Source organism: Amphiprion ocellaris, chromosome 3 (genome assembly GCF_022539595.1).
Source record: "Amphiprion ocellaris isolate individual 3 ecotype Okinawa chromosome 3, ASM2253959v1, whole genome shotgun sequence".
Classification (NCBI taxonomy): Eukaryota; Metazoa; Chordata; class Actinopteri; family Pomacentridae; genus Amphiprion; species Amphiprion ocellaris.
In genome coordinates, this window is record NC_072768.1 from 8,647,000 (window position 1) to 8,669,542 (window position 22,543).

Below are 22,543 nucleotides of genomic sequence, written 5' to 3' on the forward strand. Positions count from 1 at the left end.
AGAAGAAGATTTACATCCCTCCAGATGATCTTTTCAGTTTACAGATAAGAATTTAAAGCTGTCAAGATGACCCAGGCAGCAAAATAATTTATTTTGTTGGTCCTCAGAAGTTGTTTCTCAGTGAATTAATGTGAACTGCAGTATAATTAATCATCTTCTCCTTTTCCCCACACACATTGAAATGTTGTTGCACATGCTGTACACAACATGAACACAAGCCAAACAGTGATGCTCATGTTTTTGAAATTCTGTACTCTCCTTGGAAAATGTTTTTACTCCTCTTAACACAGCTATTTTTAAAGTGTGTGCTATTGCTCCATGGAGCGGGAGGGGAGTGGCTGTGCAGTGCAAGTTTCTGTTTCTCTGATGAAAAACAAGGTCAGAGAGGCCAAAAATCTCTCTTTGTGTTGGCTCTACGGGGAACAACACAGAGCCATACTGGTAATTTTCCTTCAAGGTAACTTACAGTAAATCCTGCAAAGTGTTCGCACGAGATGTCATGAAGTGATTAGCACATGCTCATTGCCACACTTTGGGCAAGAATACAGACACATGATCAGATCTGAAAAATGTTGGGGAGGAGGGAAAGATAAACTAAAGAGCATATTTCTGGGAAGAAATGTAAATGGGTGACAATGTCCCACTTGCAATTTGAACGGGAAAAGCTTATTATTCATGAAAGAAAGACTAAGAAGGAATGAAGTGGATGATATAATGCTTGAATAGCTTCCAAACATTATTAAATGTTTTAGAGTAGGTTTCACTGTGAGCAAAAATGTTTTCCTGACATCTGAATCAAATTAAAGCTGTGCTTCTTTTTTTTTTTTTAAATTCTGGCTTTTGTCTGCCAGCATGTGACATCCCAATATACAGGAAGTGGAAAATGATGTAAGTGGTCAGACTTTAGTAGTTATTTGATGGTTTTGGTCATTTTATCCCACAGAGGAATATAGTTCCTTTTGTCCAGGTTGCTAATTTGTGTATAAATGAGGTTGTGATAGTTTATTTTTATGTTTCAGATGGATCTGTGGTATCTGCGGTGTTGCTGATCGAAGGTTAATCAACATGTTTATGCCTTTTTCTCAGCTGCAAGAGACTCCTCATATAAAGGGTGAGTCAAAAGTATTTCCTCTTGGCCAGACAGACTTTATAATGTGTTTGCTTAGCCCACGGTCTTCAGCATGCACTAATTAATTCCAAACAGCAAAGATACATATTTGTATCTTTGTGGCTGTATTAGAAATCAAAACTGCTACAAATAAGCTTTGCTGGCCTGCAGATGTACAATTGTGTGTCTCTTGTTCCTTTGATCAGGATCAATCCGGCTGCATCCCTGCAGGACAAGCAGTCACCTCCTGGAGTATGACAGAAGGACACTGCAAGGCTTCATTAATAATTCATGAGGACTTTGTGTCACATGACTTATGGGAACATGTGAGTCACATCCTCAGAAGAAGTGCGTGCCCCTCTTTTATCAAACTCTACACACTGGTACGCACCGTAAAATGTATGCACCATATCCATTAACCCTTTAAGGTTAGGAGAAGGAATATAATTGCTTTACCAGTAAATGCTGTAGAATAAAATGCAGGACAAAAGGTTAACAAAGTGTTTCTGACCCGTCCCTCGGCTGAGTCGTGTTAATGAGCCTTGCACAGTATCAGATGACCCTTCCAGATGCTGCATGGAAACCAGGAATTCCACTCAGCAGGATCTGCCTGGATGAGTCACAGGAATGATGGGAATTCAAATTCATTGATCCTGCATGTGCTGCCGTTCAGGACAATGTGCTGTTTTCTCCCCCAGACGCTTCAGTGACGCTAACACTCATAAAGGGTGTCTGCAGAGACCTGAATCAGCACTTTAAGGGTCGATTTCACGGCGGGTCTCTCTTCTTGCAGGAGTCCAGTCACAGAAAGCTCAATCTTTCAGAATATACTGGGCTCGTCAACGCCAGCAGACAAGTCGTTTATATATTTCAAACGGCTCAAATGCCAACAAAAGGGACCTATTGCAAAGGATTAAGGGAGTATTGAGGAACTTAACGCTTGAGTGAATTCATGCAGACTATAACTTGCGACATGTTATGCAATGTCCAAAATACTTTAGGGCTCGCCGGTCGCTGATGCTCTTTCCCATCAGCATATTATCAGGAGGCTTTATATCTCTCTGTGTGTTAAATAATACATTTGAAACACATTTATGGTAATCCCTGTTCCAGCCTCTCGGTTCCCTGCAGTGTAAAAAGTTTAAGCCAAGTTTCTGAGACTGACAGTAAATAAGTCTTCTTTTTTTGGACTTAAATTCTCAAGACGCAGTTTGCTTATAAATGCACCAACTACCTAAATGCTAACTTCCTGGAATGTGCCTATTGAAAGGGTTGATGCATTATCAAATACAGGTCTACAGCTGGAAACAGTTGCAAACAATAGAGGCATGGAAAACAGGAGGCCTCAGCAGGATGAGATAAACAAGCTGACTTACAGAAAAGTAAATATCTGGATTTATAAGGTCAGGTAGACTTAGACACCACATCTAGAACTGAACCCAGAATACAACAAACACACATTCATTCTGATAGTTCAGTAGTAATCACTATTGCACTTAACATGGATGGACTGATCCTAAAAGTACTGATACTGTATTGTTTGGAAATTGATACTAATATGAATAGGATCAATAAAACTAACTGCCTCTATTACTGCATTGTGGACACATGAACCCTCTTCTAGGGAATGCACTGCTTTCATGTGCATAGTTATTTAGTTTAGATCAGGGGTAGCCAACACGGTGCCCGCAGAGACCGTGTGAGTTGCCCACCACACCTGTTCTAAAAATAACACTAGTCACAATGAAATTCCTTATAAAGAATTATAGCTGCTGTTCTTTTAAAAATCAAAAATACTTACATTAATACATATTTAAATTACAATATTTATTATAATTAAAAAAAAACAAAAAACAAAAAAGTCTTCGGTGTAAATGAACTTTGACCTTGTCCGAGTCAAAGTTCACTGCGCATGTCAAACCACCACGTCATTCTGCTGAAGCTTCCGGGCGCAGACAGTTTGGGAAGCTAGACGTGGTTTTTAACCCCAAAACATGACAGACAAGTGAAAGAGAAAACACTATTTTCACGAAGACTGGGAGGAAGAGTTCTTTTTCACGACAGTGAAAGATAAATGTGTCCTATTTACCATTTATCACTGGAAAACTGAACCATCTGAACTGTGAGCTGCAAGGTAAAGGTAAGACATGATAAGCTCTGCAATGCCAGGCTTCCCACTAACACACATTTACAGACAAAGAAAGAGGTAACATGTTGTCATTCACAACACCGTGCCATTACACAAAAATGTGAAAAATAATTTGTTGAAAACATGTAATAATTTGTTGTTATGATCTGTTAAAAATGTTGCAATGCTGGTGAAAAATGCTGGTGATTAGTACTAATGTGAGAGGATTCATTTCAAAATGTGAAAGAGTTGATTTTTTTTTTTTATATAACTGATAATTTGTACAAACATGTGACAGAGTTCATGAATTGTTCAAAAATGTTACAAAGGTGGTAGTTTGTACAAATGAAGCATGATTTGATGACAGTTAATGATTTCCTAAAAATGTTACAAGTGATAATTTGCACAGAAATGTAACTGGTGTGATTTTGAACAAAATGCTGCAAATATGCTGATTCATACAAAACTGCCAAGAAAGATATTTACCAAAGTTTCAGAGATGGGATATCTCTGACTTTTAAATATTCAAACAGATTTCCATATGTGTGTGTGTGTGTGTGTGTGTGTGTGTGTGTGTGTGCGTGCGTGCGTGTGTGTGTGTGTGTGTTTCCTACCATCATTGTTGTGGAAATCGTTGTTAATAATTATTGTAAGGAATAATTAACATAAATGTGATCAGTCTTTTTACATATTATTTTCATTATTATTGTTTAAAGATGATGGCACAAGTTTACTATTGAGGAAGTTTGTATCAAACAAGGTGCCCTTCGTACTACTCAGTACCCTTGAAGTTGCTCTCAGGTTTAAAAAGGTTGGTGACCCCTGGTTTAGATAGCTCACATAAGTAACTCATTTACCGTTTAAATCTGTCTTGTGTTTAAACTCACCTGTAATTTAATAAATAATTAAATTAAATTAAGTGTGCTACAAAGAAATGCCTCATGTTTGGCCAATGGTTTGTTGGTAATTGTAATTCATTACGAAGTGGTACAATACATTAAACTGACAAATTTGGACACATTTCTCTCTCTTACATGATAGCACATTAGGTGCTTGTATCAATAAAATGTGTTGATATGCTAATCAAGGCTATCGTCTAATTTGATATAGAATTGAAACAAGATTTTTTGGTCTTGCCCAGTCCTACTATGCATGCCCAAGAAAGGGAAAATCGCAATGTATCACTGAATATATTGATGCTAAGCTCATATTTAAGAATATAAACAACTAAAAAGTCTATTTCTGCTCCCAAGGGGTTGTATATAGCCAGTGTTTTCTTCAGGAGGAAATGACATCTTGTGTAGCAGGTCATGTGATCTGGAATTAACACACTTCCTCAAGAGGTGTTTTTGTAATGGATAACTTTCTTGGACACAGATACAACTTGTTATTTTCCATCTAAAATTTGATATGTTGCCAAAAAGAAAAATCTGTCGTGATTATCTCAACATTATAAAAAGAAAATCCAAGCTATTTTTCAAAAAGCTCCTTTTATTCTTGTTTAGCTAATTAGAAGGTGGTTGCTATAAAATTTGGACGGTTATTTAATTGACATTTTAATGATATCCAGTCATTTTTATTGTCTTCTCTCTTTTATTGTCTTCTGTCATTAAGTTTTATTAATAAGTGATTGTTTCAATAATAAATAATTATGGAATTTGTGAAGACATGATCATAATGAATGCAAAAAATATATATATTTTTTTACTTTCAATAAAAATGTTTGCAAGATATATCCCACGGACTTCAAAAGTCCCTCAATTATATATTGATCCCATCCATCCGTCCATCCATCTGTCCATCCGTCCATCCGTCCGTCCATGGCCCTTAAGCATTCATAGTTTGATATTCATTAATGTCTAAAGACAAGCAAAAAAAGATGCATATCAGATCTTATGAGCTCTACCAATGCCAAGTTACACATAAATAGGATTTCTACAGGGTTAAGGATGTATTGGGGTTTTCCTTATATTGTTTCTTTGGTTTACTCAAGTACAGTAAATCATGATACATGTGTCCCACTTTGAGTAATGCTCTGACAGACCTGTGAATGTGTATCCTTATTTTAAAAAAACAAATGAGTAGATGATGTTTCATACAATCCAGCTTTCTTGTGTCAGACCGTGTCAGCAGACAATGTAACTTTTACCAAAAGGTAAACAGTGTGACGACAAAGGGCGCTGGCATTAAATAAGAAAGTGTAAACATATTTTTGGGAGGGATTTGCTCATAATTAAATCCAGTTACACAGAAGCTACACTGAAACACAGCCTGCCACGTTATTCAACCCAATTTACGTCACGCTACTTGTTTTATGGTGTGTCATACACAGATGTTAATTTCAGGGGAAATATTATTGGACTACTCATGAGGACACATGAGCCAAACTTACCAGACCATGCACCTTTTCAATAGATGGAACATAAGATACACTGGTGTAAATAAAAGGTCATTCAAGTGCTACGATACCCAAGATCTTTGAGACACGCAGTACATTGCTAATATTACTTGATTCTCTAAAAAAGTCCTAAAATGGAAATCTGTAGAGCTGAGACATGAACTGATGGCCCATTCAGTCGTTCAAGTTTAGCTGAAGACACTGATAGTTCACCTGGTGGAGTTCTTCAGCTGCTATTATAATACAGACATAAAGTTACCCAAAAAGTAATCTTTAAAAAACAAATCTATCTTAAAGCAATATGCACTTACATATTTGAAGACTGAGTGTTACTGTGGAGTTTATATGCCATTACCGATACTAAAATCAGATTGAGAAAGTGTCTCTTTGTGGTCAGTATAATGAGGAGAAACACTTGCAGCAACCAACAGCCTTTACAATGTTTGTAGGATCGTGTCAGTATTGTTTTATGACAGACTTGGAGAAAAAAGTGGAGTTATCCTTTCACATTTCTGAATAAACAGTGTTAGGTCAAAGTTGTCACTGAGACAGTGTTCCCCAACAGGCTTATCAATATATCAGCTCTCCACAGTCACGAAACCGACACAGAGACAGTTCCACTGAAACATTTTAAAGAGAGCATCACTCATTTTATTTCTGTGGAAATCGAGAGTCAATACTACTGAGTAAGTCAACTGTTGCACGGAAAAAGATATGAAATTTCTAAAGAAGCAGCAGTTGACCTTTGCATGGAATCGTGAAACCACGTTTTAAAACCACAACTTTCAAGACAACTAAACAATGACACATTTTCACTGATTGCAGATGTTAAGAAAGTCAACACAGAGTGATGTCATAACGGCATTTCTAAATTTTAGTATTTGTCACCAACGGATAAGAGAAAATCTTTTCCTTATAAGTCCTGACGAGAATCTGGTTGTTTGGAAAACAATAGTTGACTCCAATACTGATTCTGAGAATGCTCGTTACACCTTTACAGGCTTCATTTTGACATGTTTTAAGACATATAACAATATTCTACTTGAAACAATGTTGTTTTCCCCCAAGAAGTTTAATTATTTGAAACTAAATTCATTTCTTCTACTTCACAGAAAACTTCTTTTCAGCTTTTGAGCTCTGGAAATGCCCTCATTACACTACCAAGGCAGATGTGATGTGATAACACACGAGTTAAGCATAGAACAGAGAAACTGTCCTCCTATTACAATGTGAAAGTCTACACAAACAGTACAGGACAAAAGATGTAGGTAATATTGATATATATTGATATATTTTTATTTCTTAAGATCATGCATGATGAAATGAAATCAGTTGCTTTGTGCCTTTACAGCAGCACCACCTCTCTTAAATACACTCGCATACAGTTTACTTGTCAGTTAAAAGGTCAGTTGTGACAAACATTTTGAAAAACTGCAGTTCTTCTGTGGATTTAGATGCTTTTTTCTCGTCATTTGATCCCAGATTTACTTCATGACATTATGTGAGGACCAGAACGTCTGTTGAAGACATCCATGTTCTTCTTCTAGTAGCTGAAAATAGTTCTTTATGACCCCAGTGGTATGTTGGTGCTGATTATCATGCCACAGAAAGAATTTTGTAAATTCTGTAAATCTTCTGTAAATCTTTCCGCACAGTGAAGATCAAACATCCAGTTGAGGAAACAACAAGCAAACCGGGACTTTTTGAAGAAAAAAAAATTAAAAGCAGGTTGAAAAAATAAACTTCATCCACCATTATCGACACATAAATCAAAACAACCACAGAACAAATTATTGGATACCAGAAACCGGATGCTGGATTTCTCTCTACAAGTTTTGTAGGACTTTTTTTTCTGTGTCAGCGAATGAAGAATTGCTTCATAATGAGTTTGTGTCTTTTACTGGAAGCAAAACTGCATCACTGCTGCATAGCAGTGGTAAAACAACTGGTTTGGCACCTGGTTTTTTGGTTGTGCATTTATCCTGCTTTGCACAATACTTCGGAACAGACTGCCAGTTGCTGCAGAAGTGAGCAATAAATAGGAAATGGTTAGTTGGAATGTTTTCACAGGAGCTCGTTATTCACTTTCTCCAGTGATGAAACGTGAAACTTCTAGCAGAGATCACAGCTTCTCAAGCACTTTGTGGACTACATTTAGACTTTCAAAATGCATTATAAATCCATTTTACAGCTAAACATGCGTGTAAATGTAAATAAATGTAACAACAGGCTGACATTAAAGCATTGTAATTACACCCATAGACACATACAGTCAATTCCAGTTCATGAAACTGTATTTGCTACACACAAAGGCAGCATCATTGATATCCTGAGGATCATCATAACGTCAAGTATCCATAGATTTGCTTTGTGTGTTGATTTAAAGTCAGATTTCCTTACAGTCAAAAATCCTGAGCAATGCTGCCACCTTCTGGACAAATTATGTAGTGCTGCAGACACGGTCAGAACTGGAGAAATGGGTTTCCTTAAGATACAGAAAGTTGCTGTTTTTCATTAAAAGCAACTAATCTGGGAATGATTTACGTTCACATTTACATTTACATTAAAAGTTTAAATCAACGGTTCTACGCAGGTAATGATGACCACGTTGGAAAAACTGCATTAGGGACTTTTTCTTTTACAATTGACATAGTGGATATTTAATAGATTTAAACCATTGTTTGTGCTCAATGCATTAAAGACAAATACACTATTTTACAGTTGTATACACGCAAGCTTAATTAATATACAAGCTAAAGAAATAGGTGTTCACAATATTTAAATTGAGCTCCAGTGTTAGCAGAGAATGAAATGCAAATTGCCTTTGACGTAAGGATCCCCTGCAGATGCTTTTTGGGGTAAGGGCTTCCTGAATAGTCATTGGACAGCAAGCCCAGACCGCAAAAAGACCTGAAAAGAACAAGACGGCTCGAATGAACTCATGGCCACGATCACTGTCTGGTATCTGAAACACACAGGTACAGATCCATGAGGCTGAGTGAAAATTAGGGACAAATCACATAAAACAATCCTTTTTTCCCCCTGGATTTCATATTTTTTCTATGCCTTATTTCCAGATTTATAAATTTTACACTCCAGTATCACATTTCAAAGAGGAAAAGTGATAAACTGCAGCACTTTTTCAAACTGCCTTGGTCAGTGTAGTGTGTATGGTTAAACATTTACTAAAGCCGTAAATAAAACACACATGTATGCCAGTGCAGGGACAAGCAAGTGAATTCATTCTCAGAGTGACCCAAACCTGAGAGCACATGTGGAATTTCTTACACATTTCATTGCACAGACCACAGACAGAAAATGGAAAAAATGGAATATGATAACATGAAGAGGTAATTGTGTGATTGGTTTTACATTCTGCTGTTGTGTGAATGCTCTAATAACACACTGAATCTCTTTTTTTGAGTCAGTGGTTACTATTACCAGGTCAGCACCAGCTTGTACATTCTGACGTCATCCAAACGTTTGTGCTGTTAATGTTCATTATACTGTTTTTTTAGAGCCATTTTAGACACAATAAATTGATTTTAATGTGCTAAAACAGAGGGATTGAACAGATTAATTAATTAGATTTGGTAAAGAGTGGACATTTGAAATAAACGATATTTCTAATCGGAATTTAATTTTGAGTTTTGACTGACTGTCAGTATCAAGAAAGAATACGTAAATTAAACATTTTATGATCATAGACATACGTTAATGTGCATCAAAAGAGTCATTCATCATTGTATGCTTGCTTTAAATGCACAATATATCAGTAGGAACTGTACAGGAAGATATATTAACGCTCAGCTCAGTACACATGGTAAAACAGATCAGCCATCAGCAAACAAATCATGTCATTATCAAGAAAATTGATTCAAGGATTTCATCCTGCAAGATTTGTGAAGTACCAATTTCTACATAACTTTCTAATTCCCTTTTTGTGATTTATCTTCATCACACCTAACGTTTCAGAGGGTTCGCAACTGATCATGGAGTGTAATGTCAATTGGTGCAAGAAAGCGTTTGAGATTGACATTTTTTCTGGTAATCTGTGGATTCAATGAAGCTGGTGCACCTGTGAATAACAGTGAAACATCCCAGAGCACACCTGAACCCCCCTTTTATGTTTCTAATTGAAGAAGGGAATGACACACTGTTTGCGGATTAGAAAAGAGAAGAAAAAGGAGGACAATGTGGCATATTTTTTAGTGAAATTGCATATTAAATGATAAAGAAAGCTGAAGCGGACTGTGGATTTCGTGTCATGTGGACTTGGTGTAGAAGACAAGGTGAAATGGTGCATGATGGCAGATATTAAGAGACGTCAATCAACATTTTTAACAACACACCTATTACCCAATTAGTGGATTGCTGACTACACTTCATGCAGTTTGGCAAAACAACAAACAAACAAAAGAAAAACTTAATATCTGCATGAAAAGGCAAAATGTGATCGTGTGTGAGGCCTGTGACTGATCAGAAGTTAACACACACACACATGACTGAGAAAACACAGCAATGAAAAGACAGAGTCATCTGCGCTGCTTTGGTGAAGTGCCTTTAGCCGGGATGCTGCAGGAGGAGATGCTGCGGACGAGGAGAAAAGTGAAGCTCAGTGGAAAGGAGCTTCACGTGAGCTGTCCATGGTCCTGAAAGCCTCACACCAACCAGCCCTGCCGGTAAACGCCCTAAACCCCCCCTCCTCTCCACCCTCCACCATCCTCTCCCCCCCTCCACCCCCATCTCCTCTCACGACATTGTGTGCAAGTCAAGTGTTGTGTGTCTGTCTGTCTAAACGTGTCTGTTCACATCTTATTTGCTGCATGTAACATAAAGGCATCTCTCTTGAGGTTTTTTTCCTTTTTCTTCCTTTCTTGTAGCAAAAAAAAGAGAGGGGGGGTTGCACTGTCAATTCATCCTGCCTTATATACCCACGTCACCTGGCCAGAAGCCTCCTTACTACCCACTGGAGAATAAAAAAAAAAAAACCCTATAACCCTCCACTAACACTCATCAGTAGGGGAATAAACACGCACGGAATGGCACCACCGGCACTTGGCACACGCTTTAAACTTTCACCATAAAGACATGATCCACAGGCGAATTGAAAGTTTTGGGAAAAGGCAGAAATCTCCACTCATCACCCAAAACGTTTTGGCTGTGCGCGTCGGCAGGTCGCCGAGCTGCGAGCAACCATGACGCGCACAATCTTGAAGCTACAATCGCTGATATTCCTCTTTACTACCGTGCAAATCTACGGTGACTTTGGAGACACGAGAGCAAAATCAAGCAAAATTAAAAATCCAACAAATTAATGACAAAACAAAGAGAGAGAAAAAAAAGCTGGATTATTTAATGAGATGTGAGATGAGGGAGAAGGTGCTCGTTACCTCTGTGCGTCTAGATGGAAGCGCTTGGAATAGGTCGGGATTGTGTAAAGCCCTTGGGAAGGAAAAACATAAAAATTGCAAATAAAACAGAGCATAATCACATTTAGGTAATGACACAGAGAGACAGACGGCACATAGCGTTACGCAGGAGGGGGGGAAGCAACACAATACACACAAAGATCATACGGAGAAACAAACAGCCGGGCGCTGTGTACACCAAATCACACCAAAACACAGAAATGCACTGAGAAAAAAATATTATTCCACAAGGCTAGTAAGTGACAGGTATCATCCCACAGATACGCTTGTGGATGAGGAGGAAAGGAAGAAAAAAAAAAGAAGCATCCATATATACACACCTCCCTTTACTATCGCTGATGCTCGAAGGGTTGGGGAGCGACGTGATGCCACTGGGATGATTTTCACTTCTGCATTTTTGATTCGGCTCTATTTTTCGATGCATTTTTGGAGGAAATATACTTCCATTTTGTACTCGTTTCCATCCTTTCTGTAGGAAATACTGCAAAAGCCCCAAATGGAAGCCACTCAATTCCTCCAGTCTGCGATTGACCCGCATTGACGTCATTGCGTCATTAGGTCTCCCCTGGAAACACGGGGCTCCCAAAAATAGCAACACATTAATTCAGCCTGCGCTGGGGTTGGCTTGGCGGGGGTGACTATTTGTATCAATCCATAACCCCTCCTCTGATTCTAAGCAATAATACAGTCCTCTCTCTCGCTCTCTCTCTCTCAAGGACGAGCTGATCACGACTCACGGCTATTTTTGGAAAAAAGAGAGAGAGGGGGAGAGAGAGAGGGAGAGAGAGAGAGAAAGATAGAAGTGGGTGTGATGAGAGACGCCCGCACCTCTGCTCTCCTCTCTGCTGGCTGGCTGGGAAACAGAAACAGCACTGCGGGGATAAAAATAGCAAAAGAGCGGTCAGCCGGCAGCAGTGGGGGTGTGGGAGGAGGAAGAGGAGGAGGAAGAGGAGGAGGAGGAGGAGGAGGAGGAGGAGGAGGAGAGGCAAGACCCTAAACCTAGTTAACAGCCATCAAACAAACAAACAAACAAACAAACAAACAAACCAAAAAGGCCACAGTGGATCAGTCAGTCTGAGTTGGTGGCATCTAGGCTTTGAGCTTCCATTCATGTTGAGGAAACACAGGTATCTCGGTTTTTCGCATTCATTCAACCATTCATTCATTCATTCACTGTAATCAAGAAATCACAATTTGCAGAGAGAATCTTAGCAGGAATAAATCAACCAGCATCCTCTGTATTATTCATTCATAGATCAGAGGTGAGATGTGGCACAAAACCACTCACATGTGCCAAAACCGGAAGGATTTTGTTGCTGTTTTTTTTTTTTTTTTGGATGCATTTTTCATAAATTGTGTCCTCTCCTGCAGCCAGATGTGACAACTGTCCTTGTTTCCAGGCTCACCTGTGCACATTGATTTTTGCCTCATAATTAAAACACCTTTCAACAAATCTCCAAAACTATAAAGAAAATTCTGCTACCTTTTTCCCCTCACAGATATTCATGTTGTCATGGCAATCAGGTAATCTCGATAGCTGCCTTAAATAAAAGCTTATTTACTATGGCCATGTCTCATCTAACATCCAACAGCTATTATTATACCCTATTGTGAGGCCACAATCTTAAACTACTGATGCCATCTACTGGTCATTTAACAGACCTGCATAAAACTGAAAATGCGGTTGCATCATCCTTGTGATAGCACAGGTGGAGCCCATCCTCTCACATCCAAACCGTGTGGTGCACTTTGGTATTACATTCAGATTTTGGTGTGCTAATGGTTGGAGACATGATCTGCTGCCTCTCTCTGTCGATGTAGAATAGATGAGTGGATGGAGTGACCTTTATTTCCCCCCTGTCCTCATTTACATGTATTATCTTCTCCTGCAGACAGATGAATGTTGGATTTCTTCTGACAAGCCCAGATCTGCAGCTGATGAATGGGAGCAGAGGAGCTGTGAGCCAGTCGAGGGTAAATTTTAAGAAGCTGCAATGGGCTCCACGAACAGCAGGTGGCAGTAGGGAGCGCTATCAGGAGGCCAACCTGTTGCAGCACATCTATAAAGTATGGTGAGGCTTATGTAAGCCTTTTATCTGATGAGCTGCCAAGGCATGAGCGCCTGCAAGTTGTAAATAACTCTGTTCGTGAATATGCATGCTCATTGTAATGCTTACCAGCCTTACACACTCTCACACTTTAGCTATGGGAGGCCAGAAAACTGCAAAATATGAACATTTTGCTGTATATATTCTAAATCTGGCAGAGGCAGCTCTTCCCCTCTTCCCACCAGAGCCCACTCATTTCATCCCAACACACTAATTACAACTTCTGTCATTAATATCAGCTCTAATTTTTTTTTCCACTCCACATTTTCCACCTCATCTCTCACTGATGTTTGTCTCCTCTTATCTCAGCTCCTGGGACTCATCATGAGATCCACAGTAGGGGAAGCAGTAGACATTTTGTATATTACCGTACTCATTGAAACCAAAATTGCCTGTCTTAGTGATCAATTTCAAAGGCTTGCTGCATATTTTTAATCGCACCATTTTGTGCCCATATGGTTCAAATACAACACAGTGGGGTAACTTGGGAGACATCAGTGAAATCGCCTCGGGAGAAAATAACAGCAGCAATATCTATCCCCAGCCACAGAAATTAAGAGCAGACGCTGGCATCCATTATGGCTCCTGACGGTAAGCAGTTTAGCTCAGCGTGCTGTAAATCACTGCCACTGGAGACGCGCGCTCTGCACTGGCTTTATGTGTGGTTTTATCTCCACATATTCCTGATTTATCAGCCGTTCCTTTTTGGCAAGGAATAATAGTACCACAGCTTCACCTGGTGGAGTGCCTCTGCGCTAAAGAATTTATTGATTTATTCACCGGTGCGAGCTATTCTTTGCACACAGTAGGAGGTTTCTGATGTTTGTCCTGCATGGGATGGGTGTGTGGCCCTTTAACAGCTTTGTGAAGGCACTGCGGGGAGACATAGACTAGTTCATTTCCAATTAGCCAGAGACTCACATTAACTGAAGATATTAAAGAGGAGAGCAATGCTGTTGTACAAGCCAATAGTCTGTGAAGGCTGGGATCTGCTGAGCCTGCATTGTGTACATGCAATACACAGATGCACACCAACCCACACACGGGCTTATCTGCTTCTCAAAACTTCATTCCCCGTTGTATGCTCAGTGAGGGACGCACTCGCTAAAATGTCTTTACGTTTGCTTTTGGTCACGTGTGTTTTTGCTCACCGTGTTGCTCCCTGCAGGGCAGCAAGTTCCAGATTCTGTGGGGAACACTGTCAAATACTGAAGACATAAATTCCACAGACAGTCCTGGAGAGCCCTACAATCCTACAATGTTCATTAACAAAGATGTAGGTGGGATAGTAGATGGATTAACAATGACTCAGCCAGGAATGGAAGCTGCAGGAAGCAATAGGAAACTGATGGTCTAAATTGGCCACCTTGTTGACTTGTGTTGGTTTGGTCACTAATATGGGAAACATATGACTTAAACTGCCACAAGCGTCACTGAGGGGATTGAAACATTCTAAGGCATAATCATCTGTCTTTAATGTATAATTCATGCATCTTAAATTATCTATTTGATTCTCAGTTGCCCCCTGCAGTATACAGCTTCATACTTTTACATGTGTAACTATGGTGGTCTCCATACTCTGCTGGATGGAAACATCAGTGAATCATGTACAGACATGCATGAAAGTGAGACAACCATTGAGACACTGATGCACTTTTACTCCTTGTTGTTTGTATTTAGTTCTGTAAACAACAAGCGGGCTCCTGTGGCATTTAAACTCTGGGGGCCTATGACTGTCAAGAAAAGCATTTTAGATTTACATGAGGATGTTTTTAGGCCTTCTAACAGCATGAATCTAGTTCTGTCAGTGCTGATGTGTTGGCCAGCTCATCACATTAGTCCAGAATAAAATATTTTTACCCCTATTTGATGGATTGTCATGGAATTTTGTACAGATATCCAAGCTGCCAAAGGTTTTATTCCTGATATGTGTAATCCCCTCAGTTTTCCCGCAGCACCACCTGCAGGTCTGCTCATCCGGTAAAATATCTACACATTCAGTAAGTGGATAAGCACCACACATTTGGTAACAAAACTGCAAACATAATGGTTTTACTGTCAGTCTCAGCTTACCGTGCTAACAAGCTAAACTCAACATGATAAATCTGATCGCTGCTTAAAGCTGTATTCAGCATTATTGTGGGAAAAACAACACAGCCAGAAAGAACAGACTTTGTGCATTTCCCTTTATTTTTGTGTATGTGATGTGTTACAGTGGCTTTATGCACCAGGGTGCTGCTAGTATTTATAAATGATGACATAAAGATGATATTCTCTTAGCATTCCAATAGAACAACAGTATCATGCTCATACAGAATTACTTTGTGAAACATTTGCATAACAATGCAATGTAAAGAATGGCTTAAATAAGTAAAATGCAGACCCATTTGAGTTATTACTGAAACTCCAAGAGATATCCCCAGGCCACAACAACCAAAAATTCAATAGAAATGTACTTGTAGCCTATTTTATTTAAATAAATCCAACTCTCACTCTCCCTCAAGACTTTAGATCCCTGATTTGCTGCCTGTGCTTTAAGCTTTTTAAAAATGTAATCATGTACTCTCTCAATATTATTTCACCTTTACAATTAAACAGAGACCCAGAGATATGACCTTTCGGACCATTTTGGTACCTTCCAGGATATTTTTCTGACAAATAAGCCTTTGGGTAGAGAAATGAGACCCCTGTTTCTTTGTGTGTGGATGTGCAGAAAGTCAGACTTTGTAGGGTACTGTACTTTCCTTCTTTGCTCTAACATACATCATCTAGATGCACCTGGGCAAAGAGTTGCAAAGTGGTAAATAGTGAGATGACCAATGAGGAATGTGCAGTACAAGACCTTTGTGTTACTGCTGTAATGTGAATATGCCTAACATTAGAATTTTTGCACTGACACCATGTTTGCATACTGATGTTTAGTGTAGCCACATCACCTGGCTGTTTAATTTATAGTGTTGCTGCAATAGAACTGGTGTGAAAAACTAATTTTCACCTTCAGATGTCAACATCTCACATTTCACACGTTCAGAGTTCTAAATAATGAATGATTCCTCTTTCTGTTGGTGCAACAACATGACGTCTGTGTCTTAAGTACGGACAGATGAGCTCAGGTGAATCCATAACAGCACCAATTACCTTGAGAGGAGACTAAATGTGCTGAATGCTCAGTGAGTGAATTAGCAGAGAAGCTATTGACTGGTGCAGAATGTGGAGAGGATCACTCCAATAATCACTAGACACAAGCTACAGCAAGGCAAAACTGAGTGAAAGCCACAATCATTTTTTGTCTGTGGCATCTGAGTTCTGTCTGAATCGTCTGCACTGCCTACCTGCTGAGTAGAGGCAGACAGGACCCACTGAGGGAGCGTAATTCACTTCTCAGCAATATTATAGCAATATCATATATCATCGCTTGTATAAGCATTCAGTGTCCCACTGTTCGGCAAATATTGATAAAGTTGCATCATTCAGAGGAAAAAGAATGAAGCTCTTTGTCAAGCAGCGGATGGAATGATTTTATATTCTGCCTTGTAGTATGATGGATGATGAAATGCTGGCCTAAAAAACAAAAGTGAACAAACAAAACAAAACAGCAAACTCGGCTGGAATACCCAAAGGACAGTCACTGGAGAAGGAAAAAGGAGATTGATATTCTATCAGCACAGTTTGTTTGTTTTGCTGTAAATCTATTGAGAATATGCCCGCACATATTAATAGAAGGAAAACTCTATATGACTGTCAGCAGTATTGCTCCCCGGAAACCACTCCTATGTGTTTTGTTTATGTGAAGATCAAATATTTGTACTTATTTTGTCCAGACTTGAATATATCTAGCTATGCTGTCAGTGTTCTGGAGTGTGTTTAAGACATATGATCCATAATGAATAGCTGAATGAGAAGGATGACGGGTTTGTGGCTTAATGTTTGGAAATCCAGTATTGAATGATAAACATCCAACAGTGCATATGGTTCTTTCACTGTACGATTGAAAGAACCGTATCAGTGTACTTGCCAGTCTGACATTATATATTTACGTACCATTTGATCATTTTTACAATTCAAATGCAAGTTTTTAAATAATATTTTTCCCTTTATAGACTTGTTGTGTATGTATGTTTCATGCAGGCATCATTCTTATTTTTTTCATTTGCAATCAAAATCACTTTGAATGTGCACGTCTGGAATGTCCTCGAACAGTATTGTGTGGATCGGTCTGATTCACTTTTTACTTTGGCTTTTTGTAGAGCGATGGCTGTGCACAAACACCAGATTTCTTTTGTCAGTGTACAAATAGAACAAACGGTTATTGGGTCGTGAGGAGACGTTCGCTAAATGTCAGCAGTGGACTAGAATTGCTGACTTTACCTTTAAGTGCAGACTTATGTGAAAAGATTGCAGGCCTGGAACCAAACCCAGAACCACTGCTTCACCGTGCTGCCTTTTTGCCACTTAATTGCAGAAAACATCATCCTGTAGGGCAGGGGTGTCAAACTCATTTTAGTTCAGGGGTCACATAAAGCCCAATTTGATCTCAAGTGGGCCGGACTAGTAAAATCAGAGCATAATAACCTATAAATAACCACAACTCCAAATTTTTCCCTTTAAGTGCAAAAAAGAACATTCTGAAAATGCTCACATTTAAGGAACTATCTTTTTAAATAACATTATGAACATCCTGAAATTTCTTCAGAAAAATAAGTTCAATTTCAACAGTGTTATGCCTCAGTTTATCATTTACACATAACAACTTAGAGATAACAATGTGTCTACAAAGACACAAAACACTCAGTCACAGGTATCTGGAACTGAACAATATAGTCTTTCACTTCATGATCAAAACTTCATCACTTTACAAAGTTGTCCCGTGGGTCATATTAGACCAGGGGTAGTCAACACGGTGCCTGCAGAGACCATGTGAGTTGCCCACCACACCTGTTCTAAAAATAACACTAGTCACAATGAAATTCCTTATAAAAAATTATAGTTGCTGTTCTTTTTAAATCAAAAATACTTACATTAATGCAGATTTTAAATTACAATATTTATTATAATTTTTTTAAAAAAACAAAAACGACTTCGGTGTAAATGAACTTCGACCTTGTCCGAGTCAAAGTTCACTGCGCATGTCAAACCACCACGTCACTCTCCGGAAGCGTCCGGGCGCAGACGCTTTTGGAAGGTAGATGTGGTTTTTACCCCCAAAACATGACAGACAAGTGAAAGAGAAAACAGTATTTTCACGATGAAGAGTTCTTTTTCACGACAGTGAAAGATAAATGTAAGTGTCCTATTTGCGGGGCGACTATTGCGTCCGCAAAGCGGCACAATGTGGAGAGACGCTACTTTATCCGCCACAAAGCTATCATGTTAACTAGCCACCTGGTAGCGCACATGGACTGTATGCGCACTACGGACAGGAAAACCAGGGACTGAAAGGCAGCTTTGACATCTACTACGCGGCGAAAAGTTTCTTCGTGGAGAAAAATGTACCATCAGAAAGGCTTGTTTTACTGACGACGGAGGGGGCTCCTCCATGACGGGTCGCCATGCAGGCTTCATTGTACGATGCAGAGGTGATCCAGACTTCCCAACATTCCTACATTACCACTGCATCATTCATCAGCAGGACATATGTATGTACAAAAGTGGCCGGATTTGATCATGTGATGACTCGTGTCGTGAAGATCATAAATGGCTCCAAAGCCAAACAACCAGGACATTGAAGGTGCTGCTGGAGGAGCTGTTAGCTGAACATGGTGACCTGTTACTACACACAGAAACCCCATGGATCAGCAGGGGACCAGTTTTGCAGCGTTTTTTGTCACTGTTGGCCGAAATCAAAGAGTTCATGCAATCCAAAGGGGAAGACACCTTGCTGCTTGAGGACACTGAGTGGATTCTTGCCCTTGCATTTTTAACGGACATCACTGGGAAACTGAACCATCTGAACTGTGAGCTGCAAGGTAAAGGTAAGACATGATAAGCTCTGCAATGCCAGGCTTCCCACTAACACACATTTACAAAGAAAGAGGTAACATGTTGTCATTCAAAACACCGTGCCATTACACAAAAATGTGAAAAATAATTAGTTGAAAACATGTAATGATTTGTTGTCATGATCTGTTAAAAATGTTGCAATGTTGGTGAAAAATGCTGGTGATTAGTACTAATGTGATAGGATTCATTTCAAAATGTGAAAGAGTTGATTTTTTTCTTACATAACTGATAATTTGTACAAACATGGGACAGAGTTCATGAATTGTTCAAAAATGTTACAAAGGTAGTGGTTTGCACAAATGAAGCATGATTTGATGACAGTTAATGATTTCCTAAAAATGTTACAAGTGATAATTTGCACAGAAATGTAACTGCTGTGATTTTGAACAAAATGCTGCAAATATGCTGATTCATACAAAACTGCCAAGAAAGATATTTACCAAAGTTTCAGAGATGGGATACCTCTGACTTTTAAATATTGGAACAGATTTCCATATATGTGTGTGTGTGTGTTTCCTACAATCGTTGTTAATAATTATTGTAAGGAATAATTAACATAAATGCGATCAGACAGTCTTTTTACATATTATTTTCATTATTATTATTATTGTTTAAAGATGATGGCGCAAGTTTACTATTGAGGAAGTTTGTATCAAACAAGGTGTCCTTTGTACTACTCAGTACCCTTGAAGTTGCTCTCAGGTTCAAAAAGGTTGGTCACCCCTGTATTAGACCATCTAGCGGGCTGTTTTGTCCCACGGGCCATATGTTTGACATCCTTGCTGTATTGTCATTAATATATTATTGTCTACTCTTATATTGATGGTTAACTGGCAGATGAAGATAAAAATACAATGCTTTTCAACACATTTCCTTGGCAAAATCAGAAAACTAGTTCAACTTAAATGTAAACGTGCCATATTTATTTATCTTGTAACATTTGCATCTTAACTACCTTTCAGTATTCATTTATTTTATAAGCTGATGCCAATATCGTACCAATGCCATTGCACATCTGTAGCTTTGCTGCTTACAAGTCAGCTGGTTCTGGTGATAGCAGAAGCTCGCCAGAAAAGAAGGCTGAAAAATTATGCCTGCTGGGACATAATAAGCAGAAAATTAGAATTTCTAAGCTGATATATATAACGTCGGGTTGATTGGAGTGATGGAGGGCACATGTGCTGGTAGGTGAGGATTGTTGCAGGAACAAACTGCAAACTGATGCTGGACAGGTGGGAAATAACAGGACAGGTAGAACTGTCAGGTTTGGATTATGGCAGGAAAACATATAATATGATGAATCTTTCACTGTGACATAAAGGATTTGTAGTAAATGGGTTAAAATATACAGAAGCATTGGTATAATCCTATAGGATTAAGTCATGACCGTAGGTCTTTTCAATGAACACATTTTGACAGGTCACAGTGGGATAATGTGGTGCTTTCAATACTATAATAAATGACTTAATTACATTTATCTGCTTTGGTTTAGTAGCTGTAACTGCAAACTGCATTGGCCTAAGGACAGCTTTTCTTGATGAAAAAGACCTTTTTCACTGAATACATTTCAGCCAGTTTAGTTTCAGGGTGCTGGTGTTTTCATGCTTTCTGTCACACCGTCATTACTTCCTAGGACTCATGAACGGAGCAGAGCCATTGTTAATGCCATCAGCAACATTTGTTTGTTTGGTTAAAAAGTCTGCTGTGAATAAAAGACCAACTGATTCAAAATATTTCTCTCTCATTGCTGAGAAACAAGAATTTTCCAACAGTTTGGTCTTTTGCATCACTCTGAACACTAGACTACAAACAGTACGAGCATTTGCTGGCATTGCACTGAAGCAGGGGTCAGCCAGAAACTCAGCGAGCAGTCTATTCGCAACATTCCATCATTGCAGTGGGAACACCTCACTGTCGTTGCCGAATTGATCCAAAATTGGTTCAGAATCCCAAAATGATTCTAGCCGCTGTGTGTAATTACCCAAAACTCAACAGCTCCTGTCAATTCACTGCTAGCCACATGGGCAGCAGAATTTTGAGCTTGATGATTGGATGCTTCTTACCGCAGCACTCCTTTAGGCATGTAGTTGCTGTCTCTGTTAAAGATTTTATGTTCAGGAACCTACCTTTGACGTTTTATCGATGATTTTGTTTCTTCTGCATGGTTTTTTATAATGATTCATGAGAGTTTCATGCATAATCCAAGAGTTAACTACACTCTCATGGCCAGTTATTTAACACTGCTGTCACATTTGCCGATTTACTCTGTTGCATATACCTTTTCTTTTTACTTAGCCTTTTCTTTCTCAATATATGCAATGCAGCAGTGACCTGACTGAGACTTCCCGGAGAGAAAATGTCATCATTATCCACTCATTCTCCACCTTCTCAGCAGGGAGTCTTAAAGATATATGTGTGTGTGTGTGTGTGTGTGTGCACTCATGGGCGCTCCTGTGTGCTCATGCTTTGCACGTGTAAGTGAAAACGCAGCTGGAGTCTCACCGCTGTTATCAGCCTTCCGGAGGGACGACGATGGACACTGGAGAGCTGCTTGTGTAAGATTCATTCTGCATGTGTTAGATGAGAAGGGGTTCATGAAGTTTGCTGCAGTTGCATCCTTTGTCCTGCGTGAGGCAGCAGAGATACAGCCCTCTGTTCCTCCATGACACGCAGCGATGACTGGCATTGCCGCAGCACTGACACACATGAAAGCCTTGCACACACATATGTGCAAACACTGAGACAGACACGGGCCAACGTGCTGTACAGAGAATCAAACTGGACACAGCAGACCACTTGCTAGTCCAGTCCCTTCATTTCCAACTGACACAGATGGTGATGGTGTAGAAAGTATGTGGATGGGGAGGAGGAGTAGGTGGTGACGGACTGGGAATTGTTATAAATCTTTGTCTTGTATGAAACAAAGAGATTTCATCCCACACCAACAAGCAAAAGCTGCTTGTGACACCTTTGCAAGACAGTGGGGACAGATGTGTGTGCGGTTGATTGATGGTAATGCTTTGCTTGAAGAATTGGAAATAGGGTTAGGAATGCATTGAGGCAAGACAGAGTGGGCATGAAGCATTCTCCTTCTCGAAACTACGCTTAGAGGATAAATATGATTTTGTCCTTGAGGAGGAAAAGGGGGAAGGAATGCAGGATACGATATTGTCCTCATGTAATGGGGTGAATGGAGGCTATTCTGTGAAGTCATTCATACCCTGAGTAATTCTTCGAGCGTTTATCACAGGATGATTGACTGTCAAGACATTTTCACTTCATTTTCGATCCATTTTCGTTGGCCAAACGACCCAGTGATGAGTGACAGGCCACACGTTGATACCTCTCGGCCCAACAGGTGGTGCATAA